This window comes from Lethenteron reissneri, unplaced genomic scaffold (genome assembly GCF_015708825.2).
Source record: "Lethenteron reissneri isolate LAM-NWPU_2019-01 unplaced genomic scaffold, ASM1570882v1 scaffold_1460, whole genome shotgun sequence".
Lineage (NCBI taxonomy): Eukaryota > Metazoa > Chordata > Hyperoartia > Petromyzontiformes > Petromyzontidae > Lethenteron > Lethenteron reissneri.
In genome coordinates, this window is record NW_026891180.1 from 32501 (window position 1) to 48431 (window position 15931).

General features: G+C 51.2%; 1 long non-coding RNA gene across 1 annotated transcript; it reads left to right on the forward strand.

Annotated features, from left to right (window-relative positions):
* The first annotated feature begins 5865 nt into the window (after positions 1-5865).
* Positions 5866-13096, forward strand: LOC133362388 (uncharacterized). Its single transcript, XR_009757493.1, has 4 exons — positions 5866-5941; positions 6984-7064; positions 10996-11142; positions 11816-13096. It is a non-coding gene; the product is annotated as an uncharacterized LOC133362388 (long non-coding RNA).
* Positions 13097-15931: the final 2835 nt, after the last annotated feature.

The window sequence follows — 15931 nt, forward strand, 5'->3', positions numbered from 1 at the left end:
CTGTGTGATGAGTCTGTGGGTCTCTGTTGTGTGATGAGTCTATGGGTCTCTGTTGTGTGATGAGTCTGTGGGTCTCTGTTGTGTGATGAGTCTATGGGTCTCTGCTGTGTGATGAGTCTATGGGTCTCTGCTGTGTGATGAGTCTATGGCTCTCTGTTGTGTGATGAGTCTATGGGTCTCTGTTGTGTGATGAGTCTGTGGGTCTCTGTTGTGTGATGAGTCTATGGGTCTCTGCTGTGTGATGAGTCTATGGCTCTCTGTTGTGTGATGAGTCTATGGGTCTCTGTTGTGTGATGAGTCTATGGGTCTCTGCTGTGTGATGAGTCTATGGGTCTCTGTGTGTGATGAGTCTATGGGTCTCTGTTGTGTGATGAGTCTATGGGTCTCTGTTGTGTGATGAGTCTATGGGTCTCTGTTGTGTGATGAGTCTATGGGTCTCTGTTGTGTGATGAGTCTATGGGTCTCTGCTGTGTGATGAGTCTATGGCTCTCTGCTGTGTGATGAGTCTGTGGGTCTCTGTTGTGTGATGAGTCTTGGGTCTCTGTTGTGTGATGAGTCTGTGGGTCTCTGTTGTGTGATGAGTCTATGGGTCTCTGCTGTGTGATGAGTCTATGGGTCTCTGCTGTGTGATGAGTCTATGGCTCTCTGTTGTGTGATGAGTCTATGGGTCTCTGTTGTGTGATGAGTCTGTGGGTCTCTGTTGTGTGATGAGTCTATGGGTCTCTGCTGTGTGATGAGTCTATGGCTCTCTGTTGTGTGATGAGTCTATGGGTCTCTGTTGTGTGATGAGTCTATGGGTCTCTGCTGTGTGATGAGTCTATGGGTCTCTGTGTGTGATGAGTCTATGGGTCTCTGTTGTGTGATGAGTCTGTGGGTCTCTGCTGTGTGATGAGTCTGTGGGTCTCTGCTGTGTGATGAGTCTGTGGGTCTCTGCTGTGTGATGAGTCTGTGGGTCTCTGTGTGTGATGAGTCTGTGGGTCTCTGCTGTGTGATGCGTCTGTGGATCTCTGCTGCGAGATGAGTCTATGGGTCTCTGCTGTGTGATGAGTCTGTGGGTCTCTGTGTGTGATGAGTCTATGGGTCTCTGTTGTGTGATGAGTCTATGGGTCTCTGCTGTGTGATGAGTCTATGGGTCTTTGCTGTGTGATGAGTCTATGGGTCTCTGCTGTGTGATGAGTCTATGGGTCTCTGCTGTGTGATGAGTCTGTGGGTCTCTGCTGTGTGATGAGTCTGTGGGTCTCTGCTGTGTGATGAGTCTATGGGTCTCTGCTGTGTGATGAGTCTGTGGGTCTCCGCTGTGTGATGAGTCTGTGGGTCTCTGCTGTGTGATGAGTCTGTGGGTCTCTGTGTGTGATTAGTCTATGGGTCTCTGCTGTGTGATGAGTCTATGGGTCTCTGTTGTGTGATGAGTCTATGGGTCTTTGCTGTGTGATGAGTCTATGGGTCTCTGCTGTGTGATGAGTCTATGGGTCTTTGCTGTGTGATGAGTCTATGGGTCTCTGCTGTGTGATGAGTCTATGGGTCTCTGCTGTGTGATGAGTCTGTGGGTCTCTGCTGTGTGATGAGTATGTGGGTCTCTGCTGTGTGATGAGTCTGTGGGTCTCTGCTGTGTGATGAGTCTATGGGTCTCTGCTGTGTGATGAGTCTATGGGTCTCTGCTGTGTGATGAGTCTGTGGGTCTCTGCTGTGTGATGAGTCTGTGGGTCTCTGCTGTGTGATGAGTCTATGGGTTTATGCTGTGTGAGGAGTCTATGGGTCTCTGTTGTGTGATGAGTCTATGGGTCTCTGTGTGAGTTTAAGGGTCTCTGTGTGAGTCTATGGGTCTCTGTGTGAGTCTATGGGTCTTTGTGGTGAGTCTATGGGTCTCTGTTGTGTGAGTAGTTTATGGGCCTCTGCCGTGTGTCATGCCGTGTCGTCGTCCAGATCAGGAAGGAAATCGCGGAAAACAAAATCAAGATCTACGACTTCCCTGACGCGGAGTACGAGGAGTTGAACAAGATGGCCAAGAAGATCGAGGTTCGGGGCTCACGATGGCGGCGCTCTTGTCGTTGTATTTGCCGACCGTGGCTGGCGATGTTTAATGTCACACGCTCTCCTGCCACCGCTCTCCCATTCACATGTTTCATTGCTTCTACATACTATTAACATTCCCTCCCTTTGTTAATGCTACTCCCTGCACCCTCCCTTGGTGCTGCTGATCCTGCATAATGCACGGGCATAATATGACTTTGAAACCCCCCCGCCCACCTCCTACGCATTCCCATGAATATGCTAAATTCCTCTTGATATGCACATTCTTTTGTCAAGGCGCTCTTCTTCCACCTCCAACCCAGCTTATATATAAGCTCCAAGCTTGGCAGTGTCTCATTCTTCACCTGAAGACGGCTGCTTGCGTTGTTGCCGAAACGTCGCGAGAATTATTTTATTATGTTTTATTTTTATTATTTTATTACTTACCTTCTACGTGACTTTACCGAAAAACCAAGAAGATCTATACACACACACACGTTGACTACGCACCACACCAGGTACTCATTTGCGGCGAGTGCTGTTAGGGTGAGTAGCCCCTGTGGAGGCTGCCACGTGCCCTCCCCCCCATGGCCTTTTTCACAATAAACTGATGATATACGTCATCGCGATGGGAAAGGGTTTGGTGTACCGGGTTCATTTTCTAACCAGGGGTGGAGGTTGGAGGAGGGGCATCACTAGATTTAAAATGAAGCCACTGGGATCTGTAATTAGTTTATTGGCAAAACCGAAGTGTAAAAAAGCAATATTTTTTAGACAATTTTACGCGACGTTTTGCTGGAGATCAACACCCAGAATCATCGGTTGGCAACAAAAACTCCCACCCCAGAGTGACGTTTTGCTAATAAACCCAAATCTGTGAGCAAATTGTCACAGTATGTGACAACTTGATTTTTTACATTTAAACATGTTTATATTTAAACATTGAAATCATACCTACATAGCTCTGAAACCCACTCAACACTAATGATAAACTCCGCTCACACCAAACACACCATGCGTAGATCTTGACTTAAAGTTGTCGTGACTGCAGGAATTCATATTCTATGGGTCTTTAGGTAAAGTCACGTAGATAGAACATTTTATGAAAATAAAGTGAATATTTTTTTAAACACTGACGTAGACTGTAGCCTGGTTATAAAATTTGGTAAGTGTACTGACAGTCTACAGTGTAGACTGTAGCCTGGTTATTAATTTGGGTGAGTGTACTGACAGTCTATAATGTAGACTGTAGCCTGGTTATTAAGCTGGGTGAGTGTACTGGCAGTCTATAATGTAGACTGTAGCCTGGTTATTAAGCTGGGTGAGTGTACTGGCAGTCTATAATGTAGACTGCAGCCTGGTTATTAAGCTGGGTGAGTGTACTGACAGTCTATAATGTAGACTGTAGCCTGGTTATTAAGCTGGGTGAGTGAACTGGCAGCCTATAATGTAGACTGTAGCCTGGTTATTAAGCTGGGTGAGTGTACTGACAGTCTATAATGTAGACTGCAGCCTGGTTATTAAGCTGGGTGAGTGTCTCTATGGGTCTCTATGGGTCTGGGTGTCTCTATGGGTCTCTATGGGTCTGGTTGTCTGTATGGGTCTCTGGGTCTGGGTGTCTCTGTGGGTCTCTATGGGTCTATGGGTCTGGGTGTCTGTGGGTGTCTCTATGGGTCTCTATGGGTCTGGGTGTCTCTGTGGGTCTCTATGGGTCTGGGTGTCTCTATGGGTCTCTGTGGGTCTCTATGGGTCTGGGTGTCTCTGTGGGTCTCTGTGGGTGTCTCTGTAGGTCTCTATGGGTCTGTGGGTCTCTGTGGGTCTGGGTGTCTGTGGGTGTCTCTATGGGTCTCTATGGGTCTCTGGGTCTGTGGGTCTCTGTGGGTCTGGGTGTCTGTGGGTGTCTCTATGGGTCTCTATGGGTCTGGGTGTCTCTATGGGTCTCTATGGGTCTCTATGGGTCTGGGTGTCTCTGTGGGTCTCTATGGGTCTGTGGGACTCTGTGGGTCTCTATGGGTCTGGGTGTCTTTGTGGGTCTCTCTGGGTCTGGGTGTCTCTGTGGGTCTCTATGGGTATCTATGGGTCTGGGTGTCTCTGTGGGTCTCTATGGGTCTCTATGGGTCTGGGTGTCTCTGTGGGTGTCTCTATGGGTCTGGGTGTCTCTGTGGGTCTCTATGGGTCTGGGTGTCTCTGTGGGTCTCTGTGGGTGTCTCTGTAGGTCTCCATGGGTCTGTGGGTCTCTGTGGGTCTGGGTGTCTGTGGGTGTCTCTATGGGTCTCTATGGGTCTCTGGGTCTGTGGGTCTCTGTGGGTCTGGGTGTCTGTGGGTGTCTCTATGGGTCTCTATGGGTCTGGGTGTCTCTATGGGTCTCTATGGGTCTCTATGGGTCTGGGTGTCTCTGTGGGTCTCTATGGGTCTGTGGGACTCTGTGGGTCTCTATGGGTCTGGGTGTCTTTGTGGGTCTCTCTGGGTCTGGGTGTCTCTGTGGGTCTCTATGGGTATCTATGGGTCTGGGTGTCTCTGTGGGTCTCTATGGGTCTCTATGGGTCTGGGTGTCTCTGTGGGTCTCTATGGGTCTCTATGGGTCTCTATTGGTCTGGGTGTCTCTGTGGGTGTCTCTATGGGTCTGGGTGTCTCTGTGGGTCTCTATGGGTCTGGGTGTCTCTGTGGGTCTCTGTGGGTGTCTCTGTGGGTCTCTATGGGTCTGGGTGTCTCTGTAGGTGTCTCTATGGGTCTGGGTGTCTTAAACAAGTCTTAAAGTCACTTTATTGTCAAGTGTGTTACATGCATGACATACAACACAGATGAAATTACAGTCCTCTCTCTTGGTCCCACGGTGCAACCAAGCAATTAAAAAATTAATCACAATTAACAGACATAAATAAACAATAAACAATCGGCGATCAACACAAGATAAATAATCAAAAATGTAATAGACTTAAAATAAACAACAGTCAAGAATTTTTAAAATGTAAAATATTATTTAAATAAAGTATTTAAAGAAATAAGATATTTAAACCAGTGTGATAGTGCGATGTAGTGCAATGTGCAGTCCAGAGATCAGGATGTACGAGTGAATATGTGTTTGGGGGTTCGGGTCAGGGGGCAAAGTGGGGTGGATGGGCAGAGGGGGGGAGTGATGGTAGAGCAGGGAGGGAGTTGAGTCTCCTGACAGCCTGGTGAAAGAAACTGTCTTTGAGCCTGCTGGTCCTGGCTGGAAGACTCCGCAGTCTCCTCCCTGACGGCAGCAGGCTGAAGAGGCTGTGAGATGGGTGGGTGGGATCACCTGCAATCTTGATTGCTTTGCTGGTGATGCGGGTATTATAAATGTCCAGAAGAGGGGGGAGAGAGACACCAATGATCCTCTCAGCTGCTCTCACTATGCGCTGCAGAGTCTTGCGGCAGGACACTGTGCAGGTGCCGTACCACACGGTGATGCAGCTCGTCAAGATGCTCTCAACAGTGCCTCTGTAGAAGGTGTGCATGATGGGGGGCGGGGCTCCTGCTCTTCTCAGTTTGCGGAGAAAATACAGGCGCTGTTGGGCTTTTTTGGCCAGTGATGCAGTGTTGTGGCTCCACGACAGGTCTTCAGAGATGTGCACACCCAGGAACTTGGTGCATCTCACCCTCTCCACTGCAGCACCGTTGATGGTTAGCGGAGTATGCTGGGTGTGCACTCTCCTGAAGTGGTGATGGTGATGGGTGGTGATTGTGATGATGGTGATGGTGGTGATGGTGGTGGTGGTGGTGATGGTGGTGGTGGTGATGATGTTGTTGTTTGTTGTTGATGTTGTTGTTGTTGATGTTGTTGTTGATGTTGTTGTTGATGTTGTTGATGATGTTGTTGTTGCAAGCGGATATCAGCTACGAGAAGCCGCTGTCACCTGTGCAGGTGGCAGCGCTCAGGGCGGAGAGAATCGCAAAGGAGACGAAGGTGGGGGGGGAGGGTGGGGGGGGGGTGGGGGGTGAGGGTGGGGTGGGGGAGGGGAGGGGTTGGGGGTGAGTAAGTGGGGTGGGGGGGAGGGTGGGGGGGGGGGTGGGGGTGGTTGAGTGGGTGGGGTGAGTGGGTGAGTGGGGTGGGGTGAGTGGGTGGGGGGGGTTGGGTGAGTGGGTGGGGGGTGGGGTGAGTGGGTGGGGGGTGGGGTGAGTGGTGGGGGTGTGGTTAGTGAGTGGGTGGGGGGTGGTGGTGGGGGGGTGGGGGTGTGAGTGGATCAGTGAGTGAGTTAGTGGGTGAGTTAGTGGGTGAGTTAGTGGGTGAGTGTGGGTGATGTGGGTGAGTTAGTGTGGGTGAGTGTGGGTGAGTTAGTGGTGGTGAGTGAGTCATGCGTTATGTGGTTAGTGAGTGGGAGGTGTTGTGGGTGAGTTACCGCATTCACCACAATCTCTCTCACTACTTTGTGGTGAACATGCAAACACCACGGCTCTGATAATAACAATCACAATGTAACAATAGAGAATGCATTGTCTTTAATAACAGTGTGACTATAACAATAGGATTCTCAGAGAGAGAGAGTGGTGTGTGTACACATTCTTAGACCATCACCCCCTCCCTCCCCCCCCCCCTCCCTCCCCCACCCCCTCCCTCCCCCACCCCCCTCCCTCCCTACCCCCTCCCTCCCCCCCCCCCTCCCTCCCCACCCCTCCCTCCCCCCCCCCTCCCCCCCTCCTCCCCACCCCCCCCCCTCCCTCCCCTACCCCCTCCCTCCCCCACCCCCCTCACTCCCCTACCCCCTCTCTCCCTCTCCCTCCCCCCCACCTCCCTCCCCCACCCCATCTCCTCTCCCCACCCCCTCCCTCCCCCACCCCTCCCTCCCTCCCCCACCAACCTCCCTCCCCCACCCACACCCTCTCTCCCCCACCCCCCTCCCTCCACTCCCTCCCTTCCCTCCACACCCCTCCCTCCCCCACTCCCCTCCACTCCCCTCTCCTCCCTCCCCTCTCCTCCCTCCCCCTCCTCCCCCCCCTCCCTCCCCCAGGCTCTGGCTGAGCAGCAGCAGCAGCAGCTGGCGGCAGCGGCGGTGTCAGCTGTAGCTGGAACTCACCACCCACTCACCCTGGTGAGTCTAGCAGGGGTGAGGGCATGTGGGGAGATGCATTGTGGGTGTGTGTCTGTGGGTCTCTGTGGGTGGGTCTCTGTGGGTGTCTGTGGGTCTGGGTGTCTGTGGGTGTCTGTGGGTTTCTGTGGGTCTATATGGGTCTCTATGGGTTTATGTGTGTGTCTGTGGGTGTCTGTGGGTCTTTATGGGTCTCTATGGGTCTGTGTGTGTCTGTGTGTGTCTGTGGGTGTCTGTGTGTGTCTGTGTGTTTGTCTGTGTGTGTCTGTGTGTGTCTGTGTATGTTGTGTGTGTCTGTGGGTGTCTGTGTGTGTCTGTGTGTGTCTGTGGGTGTCTGTGTGTGTGTGTGTCTGTGTGTGTGTCTGTGTGTGTGTGTGTGTGTGTCTGTGTCTGTGTGTGTGTGTCTGTGTGTGTCTGTGTGTGTGTGTGTCTGTGGGTCTCTGTGGGTGTGTCTGTGTGGTGTGTCTGTGGGTGTCTGTGTGTGTCTGTGGGTGTCTGTGTGTGTCTGTGTGTTTGTCTGTGTGTGTCTGTGTATGTCTGTGTGTGTCTGTGGGTGTCTGTGGGTGTCTGTGTGTGTCTGTGGGTGTCTGTGTGTGTCTGTGTGTGTGTGTGTCTGTGTGTGTGTCTGTGTGTGTGTGTGTCTGTGTGTTGTCTGTGTGTGTGTGTGTCTGTGTGTGTCTGTGTGTGTGTGTGTCTGTGGGTCTCTGTGGGTGTGTCTGTGTGTGTCTGTGGGTATCTGTGTGTCTGTGTGTGTGTCTGTGGGTGTGTGTGTCTGTGTGTGTGTCTGTGTGTGTGTCTCTGTGTGTGTGTGTGTCTGTGTGTGTGTCTGTGTGTGTGTGTCCTGTGTGTGTCTGTGTGTGTGTGTGTCTGTGGGTCTCTGTGGGTGTGTCTGTGTGTGTTCTGTGGGTGTCTGTGTGTCTGTGTGTGTGTCTGGGTGTGTGTGTGTCTGTGTGTGTGTGTGTCTGTGTGTGTCTGTGTGTGGGTGTGTCTGTGGGTCTCTGTGGGTGTGTCTGTGTGTGTCTGTGGGTGTCTGGGTGTCTGTGTGTGTCTGTGGGTGTCTGTGTGTGTCTGTGTGTTTGTCTGTGTGTGTCTGTGTATGTCTGTGTGTGTCTGTGGGTGTCTGTGGGTGTCTGTGTGTGTCTGTGGGTGTCTGTGTGTGTGTCTGTGTGTGTCTGTGTGTGTGTCTGTGTGTGTGTCTGTGTGTTTGTCTGTGTGTGTGTGTGTCTGTGTGTGTGTGTGTGTGTCTGTGGGGTCTCTGTGGGTGTGTCTGTGTGTGTCTGTGGGTATCTGTGTGTGTGTCTGTGGGTGTGTGTGTGTGTCTGTGTGTGTGTCTGTGTGTGTGTCTGTGTGTGTGTGTGTGTCTGTGTGTGTGTCTGTGTGTCTGTGTGTGTCTGTGTGTACGTGTGTGTACGTGTGTGTGTCTGTATGTGTGTCAGTGTGTACACGTGTGTGTCTGTGTGTGTGTGTGTACGTGTGTGTGTGTGTCTGTGTGTGTGTCAGTGTGTGTGTGTGTTTACCTGTGTGTGTTCGTGTGTGTACGTGTGTGTGTACCTGTATGTGTGTGTGTCAGTGTGTGTGTGTCAGTGTGTGTGTCTGTACGTGTGTGTGTACGTGTATGTCTGTCTGTGTGTACGTGTGTGTGTCTGTGTGTCTGTCTGTGTGTCAGTGTGTGTGTGTGTGTCTGTGTGTCTGTGTGTACCTGTGTGTCTGTGTGTACCTGTGTGTCAGTGTGTGTGTACTTGTGTGTCTGTGTGTGTGTACTTGTGTGTGTGTACCTGTGTGTCTGTGTGTGTGTACCTGTGTGTCTGTGTGTACGTGTGTGTACCTGTGCGTGTGTCTGTGTGTACGTGTGTAAGTGTGTGTCTGTGTGTGGACGTGTGTGTTTGTGTACGTGTGTGTGTGTGTCTGTGTGTGTGTGTCTGTGTGTGTACGTGTCTGTGTGTGTACGTGTCTGTGTGTACGTGCCTGTGTGTACGTGTATGTGTACATGTGTGTGTCTGTGTGTGTGTGTACCTGTGTGTGTGTCTGTGTTTGTGTGTGTGTGTGTGTCTGTGCCCTGGTGGTCCCCCTCTTTAAGAAGGGGGACCGCACAGACAGTAACAACTACAGGGGCATCTCACTCCTCAGTGTGCCAGAAAAGGTCCTGGCAAGGATTATTCAACATCCCTTTGCTAGGCACGCTGAGGAGAGGCTTGCGGAGCCCCAATGCGGTTTCAGGAAAGGGCGGTCCTGTACAGATGCCATATTTTCTGTCTGTCTGCTACAGCAGAGGTGTAGGGAATTCCAACAAGACCTACATCTCTGATTTATTGACCTGGTCAAGGCCTATGACACCATCAGTAGGCCTGGGCTCTGGGTTGTTCTTCGTGCTTTCGGAGTCCCTGACCCTCTGCTCACGATCATTAAGGACCTTCATGATGGTGAGCGGGCCCAGGTAAAACTACATGGCCGGGGGGAATTTCCATCTGGTACAGATATAATGGGAGGCTGATCGATGCCCGGGTGCGATCAAGGGATAGCTCCCTATTGGTCAACCACGTTATGTATGCCGATGATTTGGTAATAGCTGCTCATTCAGAAGAGGAGTTAGAGACGCTGCTGCTGAGACTGGAGCGTGCCACTAAGAGGTGGGGCCTTACCATCAGCCCCACCAAAACTAAGCACCTGCCTGGGTATTTTGTACCATCAGACACTCCACCCACACAACTCCCAATCGGTGATGGGGCAGTTGTGGAGAAAGTGTAGAGTTACCCATACCTGGGCAGTGTGCTTATGACCGGCTCCAGTTTAACAGCAGAGGTCTCACTCCGAATCAGTCGAGTGGCAATATCTTTTCATCAGTTTCGTAACGCTGTGTGGAAGCTACCTCGTCTGTCGCTCCGCACGAAGCTTCAGTTCTTCTCGGCCACGGTCATTCCCTCCCTTCTCTACGCTTGCGAAACGTGGACCCCCCTAATGGAGCATCTTTGCCAGTTAGAAACATTTAGGCTGGCATGCCTAGGATCCATCCTGGGTTTAACCAGGCTGGATTGTGTGAGGAGCTCACAAATCCTTGGGCAAAGTCCCATCGGTGAGCTCCTCCGGCAGGTAAGGCTGCATTGGCTTGGTCATGTAGCCCGCATGCCCAGCCACCGCATGCCGAAACAGCTTATGTTCAGCCGGATCGAGGGGACTAAATGGGCGCGACATGGGCTAGAGAAGAGATGGAGTGATGTGGTACAGGAGGACGTGGAGCTGAGTGGACTTGCCGATGACTGGTACCAGCGGTGTCAAGATCGGCCTCTGTGGAGGAGGCTCGTGAAGGACGCTACTGGGCAGTTGGAGGCAGTCGCCCTCCAACAACAACGGAGGGCGGAGGAGCGACGCTCATAACAATGAGCGGAGCGCCGGGTGGCTAAAGCACAGCAAGTTGGCACAGTAGGGGGCACAGGTGGTGCATCAGCCAGTCATCTCGGTCATCTCAGTCAGTCGACCCGTGGCACCTGGGTCTGCTCCGTGACCTCCTGCCAGCGGGCGTTCGACACTTCACGTGATCTCAAGGTGCACATGGCCTGGCACAAGCATCGTGGTGATGTGACCGCAACTTAATGGCGGATGGCGGTTGTTGTTGTATAGTGTTGCCAGGTGAGTAGCAGTGTAGTGTATAGTGTTGCCAGGTATGTGGTAGTGTAGTGTATAGTGTAGTGTGTAGTGTATAGTGTAGTGTATTTGTTTACAGCTATGAGAGTGGTTCCGTCAGCTTCCCAACCGCTATGTATATAGATGTTGTGTATAGTTTATAGTGTAGTGTATAGTGTAGTGTAATGTGTTCACAGCAATGTATATAGATGTGTGTGTGTGTTCACAGCTATCTATATAGATGTGTGTATAGTGTAGTGTATAGTGTAGTGTGTTCACAGCAATGTATATAGATGTGTGTGTGTGTGTGACGTAGGTCCGCGGAGGGCAAACAGGCGGCCCACACGATGCTGCAGGCTTCCCGGGTGAAGGTGGCGGTGGCCCGGGGCAGTCGCCGAGCGTCGCTGGCGCCCCCGGGTTACCACTCGCTGGCGGGAGCCTCCTCTGACGGGAACGGCACCGGGTGAGTTTCGCGAGGAACGCTCACACCGCTCCTCATACATTACGGCTTTGACTATTATTATTCATAATCAAGGTTTTTGGGTTTAGATCGAATTATCCACTATACACTACACACTATACACTACACACTATACACTACACTATACACTACACTATACACTACACTACACACTATTCACTACACTATACACTACACTATACACTACACTACACACTATACACTACACACTACACTACACTATACACTGCACTATACACTACACACTATACACTACACACTATACACTACACACTATACACTACACACTATACACTACACACTATACACTACACACTATACACTACACTATACACTACACACTATACACTACACACTATACACTACACACTACACACTATGCACTACACACTATACACTACACACTATGCACTATACACTACACACTATACACTACACACTATACACTACACACTATACACTATACTACACTATACACTACACACTATATACTACACTATACACTACACACTATACACTACACACTATACACTACACTATACACTGCACTATACATTATACACGCAATATAACCCATACAAATCCTCTATCATGGAGCGTGTATATTTATTGTTGTTAATGAAAACACTCCTCTTGAAATTCGACTCGTTTCTAGGGTGGCAGATCCCGGCGAGCCGGACCCCCCACGGCAGTTCCCGCAGCAGCGATGTCGCCGCGGGAATTGCGTCAGCTCCGTGACGAGTTGCGGGAACTTCAGACGGAGCTGAGGGCGACGCCGAGGCCCCACCAGGAGCCCCCCGAGCAGAGCGCCGGCGGCGGCACCGGCCGCACGGCTTGGGTTTAGCGCGAGCGAGTGTCACCGTCGCGGCGACCGTCTGTGCTCTTTGTGAAGATTCGAGCGGCGGAGCGCGGGCACCCCGCTCACGCGGCGCACGCGACGGTGTGGGGGGCACGTCGGCACCCAGCCTCGTAGCTCGGGGGATTCGGCTCTGCTGGGTTTGTAACCCCCAGAGTACTGAGAGCAGAGGTCGCAAACGGGGTTTGATTCCTTACCCGATACCCGTACCCGGCCGGGTATCGGGTAGGGTACGGGTACCCGATTGCGACCTCTGGGATGAAGCCACGTTGCAGGCGCGGGTGGGTTGATTCTAGGAACTTGAATTGTGAGAAGAGACAAGTCGTTGGGAAATGAGTGACAAACGGTGACTCACCAGTGACTCACGGTCTACCCGTACCCGTACCCGGCCGCACCAGGGTCGCAAACGGCTACCCGTGCCCGGCCGGGTACGGGTAGCCGGGTATCGGGTAGGGTACGGCAATCGGGTACCCGGTTGCGACCTCTGATTGAGAGTCCAATCTCCTTAAAACGCGTTTTTTGTGGCATCGTGGCTTTCGCATTGGGCCAACGTATAAATGCACGAATCGGGGGAGATTTTGATTTAAAGAAACCCACATTTTTTTGTTTCTTTAGCTAACTTCTTAATTTGCGTGAGTTTCTGTTTTCATTTTTTCGTTAAATTTCCTCACTCCATCGGTGGATCGGAGGGCCTGAGTTTAGCGGGCGCACGTCGTTATTATACCATAACAGCCGGCTCCCATTTATATTGACAAAACAAACGGCATTTAAGATTTTGGCTATGCGGTTTGTGAACAGCTGTGGCCAAATCTGAACATCAGGTGACACGGTGTTGTATATATTGTTTTTCTGAAAAGTATAAAATGAAATTGGGAAATCATGTTTAGATATCTCGCGGATAAGAAGAGTCACGCGGTATTCTCATCCTCTTATTGGCGAGGTTATCTGTCATTTTGCTCCTTTTAGCTGGAAGGTAAAGATTCGCAGATGGCCCCACAGATAATAAGATCAGCAGCTCTGTTGGTGTTCCCCCGTGTCACAGCGGATCACAGCAGTTCTGCATGAATTTTGCGCAGTGTTTGAAAGCTATCATTCAACCATTATGCACCAGATGTACACAAAAAACTGCGTTTAAACGATCTCCCTTGTACAGATAAAAAAAACATCCGCCCACAACATCCCATTACCACACATCAACGCACATGCAGTCGGTTCTCATCAGGGGCACGCCAAGACTGGGAGGCAGCAAGTTTTAATCTCTCACACAACCAACACTATTCAACGTTCCCAGGTGAACCAAGCACATTGCGAGCGACTGCGCTCATCGCGGGCTAACCACGTAAGGTGGTGGCCGCCGGCCCTAACCACCTCGCCGCTTGAGCGGAACCCCTTCGCTACGGTGGGACGAGAACAGGCGACGCGTACGGAGGCTGAAAAGCGAAGATGGAAGTGGACGACTTCTTTCCCGCGGTTGAAGAACCACGGGGGGACTCCGCACCCCCCCCCCTCCCCCCCGTCAGTCACACTCTGGGTCCACATCACGTGGCCATCCCCTTCTGGGCCACGTGCTCCGTCACATCTGGAATGTGCCCTCTAGTGAGCCTTTGTGTATAGTACACCCACTGTCGCCATAGAACAGCCCATTTATACTACAGGTGCAGTGCCATGAGAGGGGCTACTGTGCCAGCCCAAGAGGGGAGGGGCTGCTGGGGCTCTGGGACCCTAGGCAGAGAAGCCCTTTGGCGCCAGGCGCTAGGATCCAGGCACCCCAGACGCTTAAGCCCCTTGGTGCCACCAACAGGGGGGCTGTGTGTGCTCTGTGGGATACCTGGGGGCGCACACAGCCCCACCCCTCGTTGGGCACGAGGCATAAAAGGGCAGCTCCCTGGCCGATCAGGGCCAGTCGCAGCACAAGACCCGCCAGCCAGCCAGCTTAGGACCCTGGACCCCCTTGTCCCGCTTGTCCTTGTAAGGGCGAGTTCCGAGGAAGCCAGAGTCCAGACCCGCACCTTGGCTGGGTCGGGTCAATTAGCCTCCCCTAGGGTAATTGTTCCCATAGCCACCGGTCGAACGACATCAACATCTTTAACAACAAAATCAACATCCTCAACAACATCATCAAAATCAATAACAACATCATAAACATCAACGACAAAATCAACAACAGCACCATCGACATCTTCATCAACATCAACAAGCGAAGTTAAGAAGAGCATATTCTTTGGGGTCTGTCGGCAACATCACGTGTGTAGGTTCAAAGCAAATAACAAAACACGCGACGTTTCCATCGCAACACTGATGACGACCGCTTGTGTTGCCATCGAAACGTCGTAGTTTTTGTTATTTTCTTGAACCTACCCACGCCACCTGACCGACAGACCCATAAATCCCTGCAAGGCACGAAAGCTTCAAGTCAAGATTCAAGAGGAGAACGCCAGCGTCCGCCGAGCGGACTGCTACTACCGCCACTACCCCTACTACTACTACTGCTTCTGCTACTGCTGCTTCTGCTACTACAGCTGCGACTGGCGCCACTGCTGCCACAGCTGCCACTGCTGGCACAGCTGCCACTGGTGCCACAGCGAGTGCACGTGCTGCTGCTGCTGCCGGCGCCGCTGCTGCTGCTCGTGGCATCTCGGTGACAAGAAGTGCTCCTTGTCCCAGCCGCCACACTTCTTGTAGCTGGCGCGGAGGTCGTGGTGAGCCCAGAGAACGGTGAGCAAAGCCCTCGCTGCAAAGAGGTCCTGGCTGCACGCCGTCCTGACACAGCACCAACACACGCACAAAGACAAAGATCCCCCGTGTAGCCTGTAACAGACTTTAGGGGCGAGTGCTGTTAGCGAGCACCTGTGAAGGCCGGAACGGCACACGAGGGGGTGGGAGGCTGAGTCGACCTAGACACACACAGATACACAAAGACACAAAGACAAAGATCTTTGTTCTTTGGTTTTTTCGGTAAAGTCACGTATAAAAATAAAATTATAAATTAAATAATAGCATACGACGTTTCGATTGCAACACAAGCAATCATCATCAGGTATAATGAAATAGCGACATAGAATATAACCAGAAAACTATAGACAGACATATAAGCAGACAGATATCACCAAGATACATAGAGAGAGCAACCCAGGTACAGAGAGAGGTGATCGTCTCTGTGGGGTGGCCTTAAATAGACAGAGGGGGGCGGAGGCAGAGAGAGGGAGGGGGTAGGGAAAACATTTACATGTCAATGAGTACGAAGGGAGGGGAGTAAGGTAAGCAGGCTTAGAGGGAGACAGAACACACTAAATTAAATAACCTAGCAAAGTATCGAAATGTTCAGTAAAACGACACAGAGAGTCGGTCAACACACAATTAACGCATTGCCTGGTCGATTACGTATTTCAAAGATTGCTAAGTTAGAATTTAAGTGTGAAAATTCCAAAGAAAGACAAAACATAAAAAAAGAGGAACGGAGACACACAGACAGAGCAGAACCTAAGAACGATACAAAACGAGTGTAGACAGAGAAAATTACACTAAATATACAGGCAGAGAGAGAGAACAAGAAACCCAGAGAGAGAGAAAAAGGTAAACTTGGAAACTTCCCCGTAGAAGTGGTTCAATCTTAATTTTGGAGCTTTCGTGACTGCAGGAATTATTCTTTGGTTTTTTTTTTCACACTTAAATTCTAACTTAGCATCTTTGAAATACGTAATCGACCAGGCAATGCGTTAATTGTGTGTTGACCGACTCTCTGTGTCGTTTTACTGAACATTTCGATACTTTGCTAGGTTATTTAATTTAGTGTGTTCTGTCTCCCTCTAAGCCTGCTTACCTTACTCCCCTCCCTTCGTACTCATTGACATGTAAATGTTTTCCCTACCCCCCTCCCTCTCTCTGCCTCCGCCCCCCTCTGTCTATTTAAGGCCA